This window comes from Bemisia tabaci, chromosome 5 (genome assembly GCF_918797505.1).
Source record: "Bemisia tabaci chromosome 5, PGI_BMITA_v3".
Taxonomy (NCBI): Eukaryota; Metazoa; Arthropoda; class Insecta; order Hemiptera; family Aleyrodidae; genus Bemisia; species Bemisia tabaci.
In genome coordinates this window covers 23,580,054-23,597,525 of record NC_092797.1, presented here as the reverse complement: position 1 = coordinate 23,597,525, position 17,472 = coordinate 23,580,054, and the positions used below count along the sequence as shown (strand labels likewise).

General features: G+C 39.7%; 1 protein-coding gene across 3 annotated transcripts in view; it reads right to left on the bottom strand.

Moving 5' to 3' along the window:
* Nucleotides 1-17,472, bottom strand: part of LOC109036577 (protein eva-1 homolog C) — a 441,562-nt gene that overhangs the window by 40,802 nt on the left and 383,288 nt on the right. The window lies entirely within an intron of this gene.

The following is a 17,472-nucleotide window of genomic DNA, read 5'->3' as shown; positions in this document are numbered from 1 at the left end:
ATTCGGCGCGTTTGAAAAACTAGTGTGGACACTTTTTTCGCGCAGTTTTGTTTACACTACTCAGTGATTTTACCGGGTTATTTCTGTCAGGCTATTTAGGTTTATTGGAATGCCAGTCGGCTGGCTAAGCTATTAAATAGGAAAGAAAGTTGCAACATTGAGCTATACAAGCCAAAGAAACGAAATGCAATGTATTCAATTACATTCTGTATGTGTCATCCTTTCATTGTCGATTGCTTGCTTGTAGTAAGTATCATGTACTGAGAAAAAAAGTTCGGTAAATCCGAATTAGTTTGGATCACATGGAACCACGATTTTGTTCGGTACACACAACCGAATTATTCGGTCTGTTCAACCGAATTGTTCGGTTTGTGCAACCGAACCATAATAAATTCTTAGAGTTCGGTTCAGTGGACCGAAAAGTTCGGCTGAGCAGACCAAATAATTCGGTCGTGTGTACCGAACAAAATCTTGGTTCCATATGAACCAAACTAGTTCGGATTTACCGAACTTTTTTTATCAGTGTGCAATTGAATATCGACGGTGGAACTCCAGAACTGTTTCTCGTTTGCGGTGTTTAGAAATCTAAGCTCCCATTTTATTTTTTTTAAAGGAGAACTAATCAACGTCATTATTTCCACTTTTCACAGAATTTGCCTTGCATGGAGAAAAAAATCACGGAAATTTTGAAGAATTGAGTAGTTTTTAATTTAGAAAATAAAGTATGACAGGAAATGTGCGACGTCGCGAATCGAGATACATAGTCTGGCGGTGTCAGCGTCGATATATTGCATCTAGTTTTACAGGCTAGTAGCTCGATGTATCATCTTTCTTTCCTCCAAGCTTTCGGTAGGGTGAAAAAGTATCGAGCTGACAATATTGCTTCAAAATCGTTCACCAACGTATCCAAACCCCGCGGTAAGATAGCCTTGACGTTGCCACAATACTGCTTCACCAAACTCTCCTATGACACAGTTGGACGTATTTATGCTAAAATGAACAATGTGCATAGGATTTGCGTGTAACGTAGTTCCTTTTAGCATAAATACGTCCAATTGTGGGAGATCGGAATCCATTCGAAGGCAAAACCGAGGAGCCTGGTTCCCCACTTTTCATCCTCTCCTCTCGCCACGCTGACAGAGAGTAGAAAGTTGTGTATCGAGTTGCGCTTTGAACGGCCCTGTCGCAGGGGGCGGATGGGAAGCGGGATGCAGTTCGATAAGGAAGGGGAGAGGAAAGGCGCACAAAAGGAGGCAAAAGGAAAAGGAGGCAGGCATTGAATCGGGGCGACGGCGTGAGGATGTGAAAGAAATAGGCTCGATGTTTGTTCAATTTTATCCGCTGTACCATCCAGAAGGGGCTTCTGCTCCTGCCTTATTCAGGTCGGGACGTGATATCTCGGAATCTGAGACCCGGCGTTAACGGAGCCTCCAGGTGAAGATGACGCCGAGATTTTTAACAACCCCCGCTAAACTTATTCCGCGGTATAGGTAGCTTATTATTCAATGAACTTGCTGTTTGTTTAGGCCGCGCTTTTTGATGACTTGCCCGCGCCGCCCTAAAATAGTTTCCGGGTCGAGCGAGGGGCGAGTAACTACTTTTTCGACCCGCGGAGGACCCCGCAAATGACTGCAATATTTCAGGCAGTTTTATCAGGCTGAAACATGGACCGTTTCAAGGAATAACGGCCGAGCGGAGTCGCTATCTATAAGTATCGGTTTGGTATCTATAAGAATTCTCGATTAATTTATTTTTTATGATTGTTTTCGTGAGAGGCCGTCCCTAAATTTCGTAACGCTTTAGTGGGGAGGAAGGTCGTGGAGCGCGGTACGCCATTTTGTTTTTACGCCACACGAGGGTCTTACGTCACAAAAGCGTAACAAGGTGACGGGGGGGGGGGGAGGTTTAAAAGTGCCGAAAAAGTGCATTCCATACTTTAGGCACAGCCCTTAAAGGTCTGGTAAAATCATGCATCACAATTTACTGTTAAGGTTGCATACGTGAGCTTACATAAAAGCGTATATTCTGCAGATCGCCCCGAGGGGTTCCCTTAAGGAACCCACGACACACCACGCGGAGTCTGCACCCCCCCCCCCCCCCCCCCCAAAAAAAAAAGAAAGAAAAAAAAACCACGAAAACGTGGTGAATGGAAGATACAATGAGAGCAGTGCGTGTTAAATTAATTAAAAATGCAAATCGATGGCGAAACTGGGGAGATGCAGGATTCTGATCGTGGCGTTGCAACTTTCGGCTATTGTTTTAAATATTTTAAAGGGAACCAATCAACAGTTAATCTTTTTTTTTTTTTTTAAAAAAAATAAAAAATAAAAAAATAACACTTTTTGACAGAGCTGCGCATTTTCGACTTGAGCCATTGATTTTCAACATACGAAGTGGAATTACGGAGCTATCGAATATTTCGCTTGGCCTGAAGGGACTAGTTAGGATGTTTAGAGTTTTAGATCAGGTAGTGAGCTTAACCCGACATTATACTATGAGGACACTGGAAATAAAGAGATATACGCCCACGGGCGTATTTTGGGCTCGTTGACAAGATTTTTGTCAGAAGTAAATGAAAAAATGGAGGAAGTAATAATGACAGAGCAAAACTTGCAGGGAGGAACTTTCCTGGAACGAGCTTGGGTTCAAGAAGAAAATCACTTTCCCTTAAAACAGGCTCAAATAAAAAGATAAGACTACAGCCTTCAAATAAATAAAAGGGATATAATGCGAATCTGATTTTTTACGAGGAACAGTTTTTATTAGCCCTAGTATTTTGTTAAGAGTTTTATTGGTCGAATACTATGTGTTGCGGCTAATTTATTGCGGTGCTTAAAACCCTTTTTTACGTCAATACTTTAAAAGCCAAACGGAAATTTACGCTGCTTCCAAGTCCGGAGGGCCGGAGGTCCTAGTCCACCCACTCTAAATCGACTTCACATCTATTTCCATTAAGTCATCCATAAAAACGGAGTAGAGGGGGAGGGCAGACAAAAAGGAGCAAACTTTCTAGAACATAGAATAGCTCTTCAAGGTGTGGAACATAAAATATACGACTCAGCGTTGAACTTCGTCGATTAACTCTGTCGATTTTTCTAACTGTCATAAAGCACACTCTGTTGAGGGCTGGAATGGATTTATTAATCACCGTGTATTTTCAGAGCGATGAATTGTTTCGTTCACAATACCAAGTGTTTCCTTTTGCTTGTATTTTTTTTTAAATCCAGGCGAAGCTGTACTTACTGCGATTCACACCTACCTTTCAATAATTGACTGGGTCATAAAGCAACGCCAGGACCAACTGCGTGCTTCGTGGAACCGTGTTTTGACTAATGAATCTTACAGATCAGTGAAAAGTGTTAAAAATATGAAATTTTACCAAACGAGATAAAAAATGTAGCAATTTTAAAAAGCAATGACCATATTCTCGTCGACGGTACATTTTATGGTGTGTTCAGTCTTGATTTCATTGTCGAGTTTCGTAAAAAGACGAGTAAGAAAGTTTTATTCATGAACGATCGGTGGCCCAAAAGAGAAAGAAACCATGATTGAACTCCAAGGGAGTGTTAAGGCATCAAATCGCACTTTTCACGGCGAGGCAAGGCTATTGTTAATATTAGATATGAAAACTCTCTATTTGAAATGACTCGATAAATAAAACAAAATTACGTGTAAAACAGAGGACTCATTCCCGTTGATGTGCGTGATATAATGTGGTAGGATTCTAACTGTGTACGTAACTGAGCGTATTTTTGTGCAAATTTATAAAGGTGCACATATACTTTTAGTGAAAGAAAACAATCGTAATCTTAAAGAGACACTCTTTGTACAATACTAAGTTCAATTGCCTCACCAACAGGTCGATCGCTACAAGGAACAGGGACTCAATTACCATAATTTCCATTCGAGACCGATGAGGGGCTTGAAAATATCACCTCAACCTGAGGCTATAAATCACGCGGCGACAATTGAACAATTTCAAGGGGTGTCAAATACTGTTACAATAGTTCCCCGAAAGCAAGAGAATTATTATCAGTCGCAATTCTGGCGAGGCACCAAGCAGTTTTCCGTCGAGATTCACGGGAGAGAGGTGTCGCGCCGAACACAACGACCCCCGATTTGGCGTTCACATATTTGATCGAGCAAGGTTATGCAAGCCAATTTTCAAAAATTTTTACCATGATGATGGAACAATAACACATAAAATCATTAATTTTAATCTCTGTGGTTACAAAAGGCAAACTGTTGAAAATGAAGAGGAGGAAAGTTTGATTTTTTGTAGCCACAAGAGGACCGTAATACATGAAAGTTGACTGTATGTACCTCCAAGAGAAAAAGGGACTTACTTTACATAAGCAATGCTTTCTAAACAGCGATTTGGGTCGTCGAAAAATCGGAGCTTGATGTCTCGACAGAAAACCGTGTCAAATGGCAAGAAGTGTAAGTTGCACGCAGCTTAGTTCAGTTTTGTGCTAATACCAGGCACACAATGAACACACATTATCTAGCTATTTTCTGTCCTATATCCTGCAGATTTGAATTTCGAATGGCTATCTGGACAACGTTTTTTGAAAAAAAATCTTCAAACCCGATTCGAAATTTTTCAGGATAATTTCAATTTTCTCAGTTCAAAATGCACATAAACCCGTGGTCTATTCTTAATTCTAACTAGACCGCAATTCAGCTACGCATTCACGACTGCAAAAATATCGAAGGAAATCGAAAAGGCCAGCGTGCATGAAGGCTACTTCAATTGTAATCTTCCGTCACATTCTTACGGCGCAATGATACAACTATTTGAACTCTCCGGAATGCGTGAGGTATCACGCCGCATTTGAAGGCGTTTTCAAAACAGCCAAGTTCCGATACCCGGATTATCGTTTCGTATAGTTCATATTATTTTTTTATCATTTCTAACCACTTGTTTATTCTTACTCCTCGTAGAAAAACCACCCATTTGCTTAATACAATTCTAGCTGAAGCGCACTTAAACTTTGCATTAATGACTGCACAAATGTCACAGGAAATCGAAAAGGCCAGCGTGCACGAAGGCTACTTCAATTGTAATCTTCCGTCACATTCTTACGGCGCAATGATACAACTATTTGAACTCTCCGGAATGCGTGAGGTATCACGCCGCATTTGAAGGCGTTTTCAAAACAGCCAAGTTCCGATACCCGGATTATCGTTTTGCATAGTTCATATTATTTTGTTTTCATTTCTAACCACTTGTTTATTGTTAATCCTCGTATAAAAACCACCCATTTGCTAAATACAATAATTTTTAATGGACTATTCTTTAAAATTATTTTATATCAAACTTACATAGAGTGAAATTCATTTGAGTCACTCGCGTTTGTACGTAATCATTAGAATCAATCGCAATCGACTCCACACTGTCTTCACACGAAAAAGTTTGTTGCGAATGAAGCAATTTTTTTCGTTCCTAAGAGTGAAACGACAGTTCGCCGAATTCGCATTTTACGTCAGACAAAGGATATTTAGTTGAAGTTCATGATTAAAATCATGGATGATTAATAGCATGGAGGAGGTTTGTCCTTGGTCTTGGTGGTTCTCGTGACGGACTGGCCAAAGAACTCTGTTCGTCTCATGGGTAAATCTACCCTGGAGATCCCCCCTTCCCTTCCCTCTGAGTTGAGAACACCCCCATCGACATAGTTGCCGACCATTGAGTGAATCCTACGCAATCCCACGAGAGTAGTTTTTTATGCCTCAGAATTAAGGCTGAACTGACAATAATTATTTCAAGATTTCTAAAGCTTCTTTTGCGGATCAAAAATTAGATTTTAATGCAATATAAGTGTAAAGCTTAAGGTGATCTCATAAGTAATTTAATTCTTGTACATGGGATTTGACTTATTGGTTAGTAACAATCGAAACTTTCAATGACACGAAAGTAATACATATATATATGTGATTTGCTAAAAAATGAAGTTTTTGTCGAAAAATTACACCATAGGTACGTCTTACGGCTCGTATACATCTGAAATTAATATTGCGATTTCACGATGTTTATTGTTCACTATATTCCTGATCCAATTCTTGATTCTAAAAGCAAAAAAAAAACACAATTTTTTGGAAAGAAATTCATTTACGGTCTTCATTTTCCTAGGGCGTTCATGATAGGTACATACTATAGGTCTATGACTCTAGGTCTATTTCATACTTTTGGAACGAGATGATGCTTATCCATCAGGTGCATTTATGCCACTTTGAGACGATGAATAAAGTAAGTAATCCATTGCTGTCCTCTTTTTATGAAAATTTAGTAAAAATTTACTTATATCTGAAGAAGATTCATTTGCATGCTCACTCGCTTGAACTGATCACCGCTGAAAAGTAGAATGTTGAGGTGAGTAAATGTGTAAACGGTAAATGTGTTCAAGTATTTTCATTTCGAGGCGTATTTCAAAATGACGGTGATTGATATCGCTGCGGTGGGCTAAAATTGTACGCAAAGAGGATGAAATATTCTTTGCATGAATACACGTTAACCACCTCAATAGTAATTCCGATTTAAAAAATAATGATTGCATGACGCGAGGGTCCAACAGCCGATGAGAATACAGGAATAACAAATACTTACAATACTCTTTTTTTTACACCAGTTCCTTATAAAATAAAACATCTGATCTAAAAATTCACTTAGCATGTTCATACACTAGACTCTCCCAGTATTTGATAGACCAGAAAGCTCTCATAAACTCCTCAATTATCATGCCAGTCAAGTCCGGGACTGATAAGGTGCTAAATCAGGTTTAAGACACGGGAAATTTTAGTGCCTATATAGGGGGTTCCTAAAACTGTCTCACGGAGATCGAGTGTGGTACGTTTCCGCCTATAATTCCGCAACCACGCTCACCCGCCACTCATCCCTCGCGGAGTGAAGTCACGGTATCTCGAATGTCATAACAATGGCTCCTCTCATTTTTCACATTTTACCTAACTCCCTTCTTTTAAGTGGTTTGCTGAAGACAATTCCTCTGCAAGATAGTCCCTCCTCGGCGCGGCGCTTGAGTGCAGCCGAGAAGACTGTAATCTTTGGCAGATCATTGACTCAGCAGCTTACGTTCCTCCCCCCCTGCCCCCTTCCCCTCACGCCAGCCACTATCTTGGGGGTATGAAAAATTGAAGGAGCACGTCGTATCGTAAGTCAGGATGTAATGTTATTATTGATTGACAGAGCAAACCGTTGGGTAATTTCTCTGCACAGGAGAATCCTCATACGACTTTTTGATCAATTCATTGAGATTTAAATACATCCTAACAACATGTGCCGGATGAAAATGAAAAATGAGCGTGGTAAAGATTTGCTACGACCATGTAACTTACGTACTAGCGTTACAACCCAAATTTTGGAATTTTTTGTTTCCGTTGTGTAAAGAATCTAAATTTTAGTTTTTGGACTCGCCTTTCATACTTTCTGTTAAAGCATTATTAGCCTAAGTCACTGAATGTCTCTGATAAAAATGACTAACTAATTAACCATAGGTATATTTGTGATGTTGGTGCTCAATCCCCCAAGATTTGTGGTTTGAAAGAGAGCAGTGGAGGTTAGGAGTCGTAGAGCGCGAGGGAGTGCTGTAAAGCGACTTATATGTATGTATGTATATTTCGTCGCTCTTTTGACGTAAGGGCGTATCTCGATATCCAGATGAGCCCCAGAAAGCATGGGTTTAAATGTAAAAAAGGGTTCATGTGGATATTGAGATACGCCCTTACGTCAAAAGAGCGACGATTTGTGATGTTTACCTTAAAGAACTTCATCACGGTGTAGAATTGGCTTCAGGATTTCTAGATGAATGAGCCTCAAAATAAAGTAGGCATTTTTGGTGTCTGATTAATTAATGTTTTCGTTGAGTTCAGCCATACATGGCCGAAAAAAATATGTCTCTAAAACTCAAGATGCTAACAGTTCAGTTTTTTGGAATTATTTTAGTAGAGGCCGTAGATTATTTTTCCAAAATGTCACTTGATAATTTTGAATTTTTTTCTTTCTTTTTTCGAGAGGGAGGGGGGTTATGCCTCAGTATTTTAGTGAATAATAATATTGGTGTCTGCGGTCGCCATCATCGGTTGCTGTTGAGATTGTGCAAATTTTCCTCTGAGCCTTATGACCTCTGGAATAAAAATTTTCGTCATGAAAATAAGACTAAAATTTGGAAAAAGTTCACGAGTAAAAATTCGATAAAGCAATGGGATTTCGGTTCTTTTATAATAAGAAACTTTATACATGATCTTAGCAACACCTGATGGCGGTTACCAGGTTTTGATGAATTTCCACTCTTCAATCTACAATTTTTTTTTCGGAAATTAATTAAAAAATCAAAACTAAAAAAAGAAGTTAAATACAGCACGATTTCGTAAACAGTCATAAGAATTTTTCAAAAAAATTAGAAGTTGTGATCTTGTATGCATCACTGAATATGCAACGTGCCATCGTTAAAAATCGATCAGACGCACGATAAAATCATTCGACCCCTGAATTTCGCGTAGGTGCATTTTCATGACACACGGACCTGATAAACCACCGCAATTACACTTCTAAATCACTTTTTGTCGCCGCCGTGAAATATATCATTCACTCGCCTCTTAACAGCCTCGTTTTTCAATTTTGGCGCGTTATAAAACAATAACGGAAGCCCGCGTCGAGAGAGGCCGGCCGCCGGGTGGCAGAATGTTTCGCCAACGAGTATCAAGAGGGTGTTAATGAAAGAGTTGGTAGATGATGGAGCGTTTAGCACACTAGATCACCGGGGCTCGGGGGGCGAGGAAAGGGGGGAGCCGGGGTGGGTGGGGGGAATCAAAATACCATAACGCAATACACAGCACTTTCGGTGCGGACTCAAGAGCAGGAATAGCAATTCTATCTGTAATTAACTCTCGGCCAGATTTCATGGCTGGTAATGGATGAATGCGGACGAGATCGCGGGGTGGGATATTATACGCGAGTATTTTATCCGCGCATAGTGCAAGCCCCTCAGGGGAGGGGGACTCGATAGGAACGGGGACAGCCGAATAGTGAGCCCCCCCCCCCCCCCCCATCCGTTCTCAAACTGCCTAGACAACCGAGTGGATCGAAACATGCCCATTGCCCATTTTGATAAAGTGCATCCTGTCGAAATCAAGAACAGCATTGTCATGTCTGCTTTTTCTGCGAATTAGACGTTTTGGTCGAGGTGAGAACGATAGGAACGTTGCGAAGAAGGGTTGGTTGTTGAAATTGATAGACAGAGCTGTAGAAAAAGAAGACAAAAGGGATATGGACGGCTCCTATCGGTGGAAGCGGGTGCTTGCATGGACAAAGGCCAAAGGGGGTAAGTAATATACTAACTGAGGACAACCCACGAGAGACCCTATAGTTGGTCCATAATTTTCTCCTTTAGTCTATAGGAAAAAACCATTTTGGCCAATAGGATCGCTTCAGATTTCATATGTCTTCTTTGTCTATCGCTTTGTCTATACATTTCAACAACCAGCTCGCAGGTTGGACAAATAGAGACTGAGCCAGCCTAACTGCCTTTTGCATTGCTCTATTATTGATTTTTTTTCCTACCGACTTGAGGGAAAGAACATTTTAAGACTTTCAAAGAACTTCTCCCAAGTTATAAGAATGCATTTTTCAAGGCAGAATTTTGCTTAGTTTCCTTGTAAAAAAATGAAGCTTGAAAGAAAATTGGACAATATATATGTTTCTTCGCTTGATTTATTTTGGTTAGTACTGTCCAGCTGATATATGCTACGAAGTAGAAGAGAAAAGAAAATATCACTCTCACAAGTATCTCAAGCATAAGTTAGAATTGAAACTGAAAATGGCATGATTTTAAGAATACTGACAACTTAAAATTTTATTCTTTCAGATTTACCTTCTTTCTTTCGAAGTATCAACGTAAATTAAAAACTGTGACAAAAACCTACAGAACCAGTCATAGGATGAGAATAATTAGGGTCATTAAAGATATGAGCGCTGAATGTGATTTATGCTCCGCTTCATTCCCTTACGTTAAACTCTGTTCCCTTACGATACACTCCGTTCTCTTGCGTCACACTCCGTTCCCTCATGTTACACTTCGTTCAGACCCCAAAATGTAGCAAAAATTTCACAGTTAATCCTAAATATTTTTTTGGATGCTTTTCACGAGATGAGACGTTGGTAAATTAGTTAGTAAGTACGTAATTCTGGCTTAAAGCTCCATTATCAATACATAAAATTGACGTACGTATGGACGTCAGAAACGTACTGCCGTTAACCAAGATACCGGAGAAAAAGAGGGCTATCGATAGGAACTTGTCCCTACAAGTTTATTCAAGTTTAAATACAAACTTAGAGCGTTTTAGATATTCAGCTCCTGTACTTTTTCTTTTCGGACGGACTTTGGATTGAAAGACTGACGCTTGTAGAACGACTTCGTTTCTCTAAGTTAAAATCACTATTTGAAGCTGAGGAAAAAATCATATCATTAAGACATAGAATCTAGGTTTCATGAACGATGCACTGTATTGTAATTCTTAATTCGCACGGTGAATGAGATATTTCCCGCAAGGTATGAATTTATCTCTGAATTTCTGGCACCATTGTTCAATCCTGCCACAGGATCGTAAACATAAATTAAATGAGGTGCTTGGGACTATTGGAGAGGAGGAGGATTGAACGCTGACTCGGCACAATAAATGTATCAAAATGTTTCAAAAATAAATTTCACGTACATTTTACCGATGAAAATTCCCGTCGTAACACTTTTAAACTACAGGTGCAAATAATGCATCTAGTATGAGGAGTACAAATAGCGATGAACATTAGTACCCTATAGGTTGGTTTTGAACTCAGCATTTGGAGACAATGAAATGCAGAGAAGAGGCGCGATTGTACGAGGGGGCTCGTAAATACTTAGATAAGAGGCGAGAATGGAGCTAACTTAATCTTTAACAAGTGCTATCCGGTAAATTTATTCACAGGGGCTTGCATTTTTTCAGAGAGCAATTATTTTAATGACTTAGCCATAAATTATCCCGGCAATCGTAATTTAAACTCTATAAATTAGAACGAAATCCTTAGAACTTTTAAGATATTAATGCTGTGCTCAGTTCGTGTATGCCTACAAAATAAGAACAAGTTTAAAAATTGACCGTTTCTTAAGAATTCACAGTATCTTCATTTCTTGAGAATATTATATTAGTGCAGATGGAAGGTGGCAATCAATCTATAAAGAAAATTGATTTCACTCGCTTCATCGACACGAAGTTTCACGAAAGTAGAATGAACCACGAAGGAGCATTTCTGTTACGTTCGTTCAAAGCTCAGACAGAGGAACTTAGCGCTTACAATATACAGATAAATGAGAGCTTCATTAGTCTCGGAATTATAAACTATAAGACTTATTATCACCGAGATAAAAAACTTAGGTATATTTTTACTTAAATTTTAAAATGCAAAAGTAGCTATAGAATACAACGAAAAGATAATAATGTATGATGAATAAAAGAAGGTAAAAGAGCATATAAACAAACGCCTCATATGCGTTGTCAGATACTGGTGAGGTACCAAATGTAAACAAATCTTTGAGTTTCTCTATCACTGGCCAGTTGAAAAAGAGCAAGACGAGGAAACAAAGTATTGTTAAGAAGAAAAATACAAAAATAATAGAGAGGAAAATATACCAAATGAATTTGGCAAATTCCAAGCATTTTTTGCTCGACCTTGAAACACCGTATACTGTACAAATGCCTCCAATGCCACAAAATGAAGAGATGATAACTAAGAACAGCTTGTGAGCACCCGTCATATTTATAGATACAAATGTGCTGCCAAAAAAAAGGAACCCCATCAATATTTGATACAGACCAATGGCTATCGTTCCAGGTCTTAGTTGAAATCCACAGCATGACTCATCGGGGAGAGGGTGAGAATATCCAAACCAGTGTAACATCCTGGAGACTTGATATTCGGCTAATCGGTTTCCACACGATGAGTCATATTGGCGAGAAATTTGATTTTCATCCTTGAGTTTGATTTCAGAGTCATATCAAGCGTAATCAATTGTATCCGCTGTACGTTCGACCAATACTAGCATGGAAATGTGAGCCCAAGAGGTTAGAATACTCTAGTTCGTGAAATAATCTTAAAAAAGCTCGATTTCAAAAAATTACCATATTTTGAAGAGTGATGAATAATGAAGTTATTCAGCCAACCGGTATTCGAAGCACACTTAAAACATGACACGTTACTTTGAGAAAACTTTTCAGAGAAAATTGGACCGTTGCATTAAGTTTTCTTTTGAAATACAATCATTCAAAATTAATCAACTGCTTGGACCGTTAACTATTTAAAAAAAAACCACGACCGTATTTTGATGTTTCCGACTGGATTTTTGAATTCTTCTTGGGAAAATCCATATTTCTACACGTTCAGATATTAAGAAAAATCCTTTGGAAAAATCAAACTTGCACGGCTATTCATAATCAACAAGATGATAAAGAATACCGAGAATGTAAACAAAGTGACGGCAACAATGCCAAGGAGGCAACTTTCTCTTACATTTAATTTTCATAAACAGCTGTTAGGGGATCATGCAGTTTTTACACGTCGGAAATTAAAGCCTAGATTGATGATACCTAACCCCATCTTGCTATTTGAGCTCTACATTACGCGAAACGCTCAACTTTCAAAATCTTTGACTCAATTCTGTTCTTATATGCATTTCATTTTCGCTTTCGTTATTGTTGGACATATAGTAACATGACGCAAGGACAGATCTCATTATTCTTAGCCAGCCTAAACCAAAAAAATACGCCCGCCACCTTGGATTTCCAAGCTTTGAAAATTTGACCGAAAATTTAAGTTTCCCGCCAAAAGATACACTTGAAAAAAACACATTGGATCTAGAGTCCAGACTCTTAAGAAAATCGACAAGAAAAAATACTCTTGATTCAATCGGATTTTTGCTTAAATCAAGAATCAAGCCTCTTAATTTGAGCGGATTTCCTTTTGATTAAAGCAAAAATCTGATTGAATCAAGAGTATTTTTTCTTGTCAATGTTTTCAAGAGTCTGGACTCTAGATCCAATGTGGTTTTTTTTTCCAGTGTTCAGTATCAAGCATTCAAGCTTCACAAAAATCGATCGAATAGGGTATAGACACAAGTTGTGGGATCAGTAGGACTCAACACAGTAGGGTTCATTTTAATAAAGGGTTTTTTTCACACTTCAAATGTCCCTGAGGGGATAATCCCAAGCTTTGTAGTTCTTAGAGCCCCCTCCCACCCCCTCAGTCCACAACCAAGCCAGCTCCAGGTTACCGTTGTTTGCGACCATCAGACTCGGGTCACCTGCAGGCCGGGAATCGAACCCCGGACCTCCCGATCAAACAGCAAGCACTACACACTACAACCACTGTACAACTGGAGGCCGGCAAGGGAAAAAGGAGGAGTAGAGTGAGGAGGCGGGAGAGAATAAGAAGAAAAATTATTGCAAGGGGGGACGAACATTTCGGAATGCAAATATGCAAATAAATGGTTTTTGCCTCAAGCCGCGACTAGATTCGAACTATAATTGCAATCTTTTTTCACCCGCCATCACGGCCCGTTCGGAGCCAAAAAACTCCGGTGACAAACGTTTGGATCCAGGAGTAATTTGCTCGTTTGAAAAGCAACAATGATGTCGCGGGCCGCGTGGGGGTGGAGAAAAAACACATTCATCCAATGACGCTAAGGACGTAAATTAGAGCATGGAAAGGGAGGAGCCGAGAGGAAGCAACGCGGATAATATTGGTATAAATAACAGTGCAGTTCCAGACGCGATTCCGAGTACGAAGAATTGATCAATTAAAAGCCAGTGTGAAGACAGCAGTTATTTTATACTTCCCTCCAGTCTGCTTTTAAAATAATAAACCCATAAAAATGATCCTTCGTTTTTTGCCGTTTTCATTAGAGTAATGTGTTTTCCGGCTCGGACTCGGATGTTGGCGAGTCGGAACAAGGGCGTACGCTGCCGTCCTAAGGAAAAACGCAGTAAGAGCCTTCAGGCGTTGCCAAATTTTCTCTGAAAAATCACTAATTTTCAGGAAATTTTTTGAACGTTTCTCCGTCATTTTATCGGATAATTTTGTTTGTAATTTGATCGTAAGTGTCTGAAAATTTCAAGGGAAAATATTCATAAGTTTCCTAAAAAATAAACAATTTATCCAAGGAAATTTGTTAACTCTCGAATGGTTCATTAGGCGTTCTTCCTTAGCACGGCGCATGACTGTCTTTCCGGGTATCGCACCCAGCTTCGGATTGCGTCTTTTTTAGAGGAAGACGAATAAGATATCGAGCTGTAAAACAGGGGACAAATCAAAGTCCTCTGTGCGTTTTTAATTTAACCCTCTATGGCATGAATTAATTTTGAATCCCGACCGGGGCCGGATTAAGGGGGTGGCCACATGGGCCATGGCCCATGGCGGCAAGTTCAGGGGGTGGCATTTTGCAAGTTTTTTGAATGTAGGTATAAAAAAATCGGATTCAGAAAAAAAATTATCAATGAGAAAAGGGGACAAAATTTCTCTTTCCTTAGAGTATAGTATACGGAAAAAAAAGAATTGCTGATTCAGCAATTCAATTGCTGAAAGCAGCGAGTGCAATGTTTCAATGTAGATTTTACAACACAAAAATGCTACTTTAACCACCCCCGTGGTTAAATTAGTTTAAAATGTGGTTAAAGTCGCATTTTTGTAGTTAAATTAGTTTACAATGTGGTTAAAGTAGCATTTTTGTGTTGTAAAATCTACATTAAAACATTGCACTCACTGCTTTTAGCAATTGAATTGCTGAATCAGCAATTCTTTTTTTTCCGTGTAATTCCTAATTTTGTCGTTTTTAGGTGATACAAGAGACAGCATCTTTGATTAGTCGAGTTAAGAGAGGAACTAAACACGCAATTTGGCCTGGAACTTAGCGCAGAGAGGAATGATGACGAGGACTTGAGATGAAAAGGACAAGCCCTCGGCGCGGCGCCGGCGGTCGGAATGTACCACATATTAGCGCCTACAAGACTGCATGAATACTTCACCCATTGCGCCAAACACAGTGCGGTCAGGAGCGGTGGGCGTGAAACGCATAGCGCCTACAAGACTGCAGGAATACTTCTCGCATTGCACCAAACACAGTCCGCTCAGCGCGGCGCAGAGGTGGAGGTTAAAACTGGACGTATTTCTATCAAACGGAACTAAGCGCCAATTTGAGTTCCTTTTGAGGAATTTAGAATCCCGGATAGCGCGTTCTGCCAAACGGACCTAAGCGCCATGGAAAAGCATTGCGAGTATAGGACGGAATAAGCCGGACGCCCGATTCCGCCGCCAATCCAAGCCCCCCTCTACCTTCCTCACCCTATGGCGCTTAGGTCAGTTTGATAGAAATACGTCCGATTAGTATACCACATTTATGTTTGTTCTTCCATAATCTTTTGGTTCATTTCTTATAAATGGAGAAGCAAAGTTCCGTGAAATTTTGCTAGTGGTGTTGACAGGGCTTTCGCAAAAAATGTATTCAACACGAGTAAGTAAACGCGTCTTATGCACCTCTCCCCCTCCGGCACGTTCACTTGATGGTTTTTATTGATGCTTCAAAACGAATGAGAAGGGGGCGGAAAAATACAGGCGACCCATGGGCGACAAGTAGGTAAATCCGGCCCTGATCCCGACTTCAAGGGAACTTAAATCTGTGTAGTGGCTTTCGCGAAAACACTGCGTTCCAAATTTTTTCTTGAAATTGCAATGTTTAAGTCATCATTATTTCAAAAAAGAAAACACCGATGGAACTTTGCAAAACTATGCCACAGAGGAAAGTTTCAAATTGTAAAAAAAATTTAAAAAAATGCGTGGTTACGAATAAGTAAAACTATTTCGTAGAGGGTAAAAGAGTTCATTAACCATAGTAAAAATAAATCAGCCTGACGTCAGACTTTGTTTCATAAACTACCCTTTTATAAAGGCTGACATCAGCCTGAATCAGTCTGACTCAGGGTAGTGTATGAAACATAGTCTGATATCAGGCTGACTCACTTTTACTAGAGAAGTTTCGGTTACATGGAGAAGAGAACTTCGCATAATGGATTCGAAGTTTGGGGTCAAATGGATCTCAGAAGTTTTCGAATCGTGCATCCAAAACCTAGAGGTCTCATAAGAGCCTAGGGCCTGGATCGATGAGTTGATGTTTTCAGTGGCGTGGCGTGCTTTCCGATATATCGATTGATCTGTCATTCAAACCTATGGAAAAGGATCGATAAACAGGGTGTTCGCAGCGAACACCTTGATAATCGATTCTTGACCATAACTTCAATTGGAGAAATATCGATAAATCGATCATTCACGCCACACCACTGGATGTTTTATTTGTGTTACTATTTTTCCATTTCAAAAAGGAAGTCTGCTTTGGAAATACCTAAATTTCAATGAAGAGATAAAGTGTATTTTTGACTGTGCACGGAGCAAAAACTTCGTGCGTGAGATCCGAGGTTCAGGTCATGTTGATCGTCTCTGAAGTTTCCGCATCGTATATTCGAGAACTTGAGGTCCAGCTGACGAAATTTTAATCTCAGACCTGAAAAATTTCGAGGCTACGGTTAAAATTTCTACGGAGTCAACCGAAGTACCGAAGTACGTCAGATACGTGTGATCCTATCTTTCTTTGGCCGCTGCACGTTATGTTTTGAATATACGATCGAAAAACCTTGGAGATCCGTACAACCTAAACTTCGGGCCCCAAGCCTGATTGTTTTTTCTCCACGTACAGTTAAACAGCAACTTTATCTCATAATTGAAATGTAGGTATTTCCAAAACAAAGAGACTCCTTTTTTAAAATTAACTTTCCTTTTTGGAATGGAAAAAAGGAAAAGCAAATAAAAAGGAACCCATCGATCCAGGCTCTAGGTTTTTACGAATGCGTCAACGAACCGAAACATCGGGAAGTTAGTGGATGATTATGACTTCATCATGAGTCAATTTAGTGAGTTATTACCGTAACTTTCCCCTCTAACTCAGCGTCTCAGAGTCTAACTATTTTTGAGACCTCAGCTAGTAATCCAAGCAGTGTAGACAAGCTTATACATTCCCGTATTTAACATGTTTTAGTGTTCAGAAATTACACCTAAACATTACCTGAAACAACCTACATAAACCTGGAGATGTCTCGTAGGAGTTGCATGTCCGCTTAGAAGCTTGGAAAGTTCCACATTTGTCATCGTAGTTTAGGTTTCCCGCTTTTCGCAGCTCGTCACTGATAAGGCGTCGTCATAAGGTTCAACCTATGGAGAACTGTCAGTGCGGTTTCCCGAAAATATTTTGTCTAGATTAATCCCTCTTTTCCGCCGATCGATTTAACCGAAGAAAAACAACCCGGGTTGAACCGGGGGGATATGACGCGAATTTGGGCACTTGATGAGTAACTGAAGAGGACGCTGTCGATAAGATAAGAGAT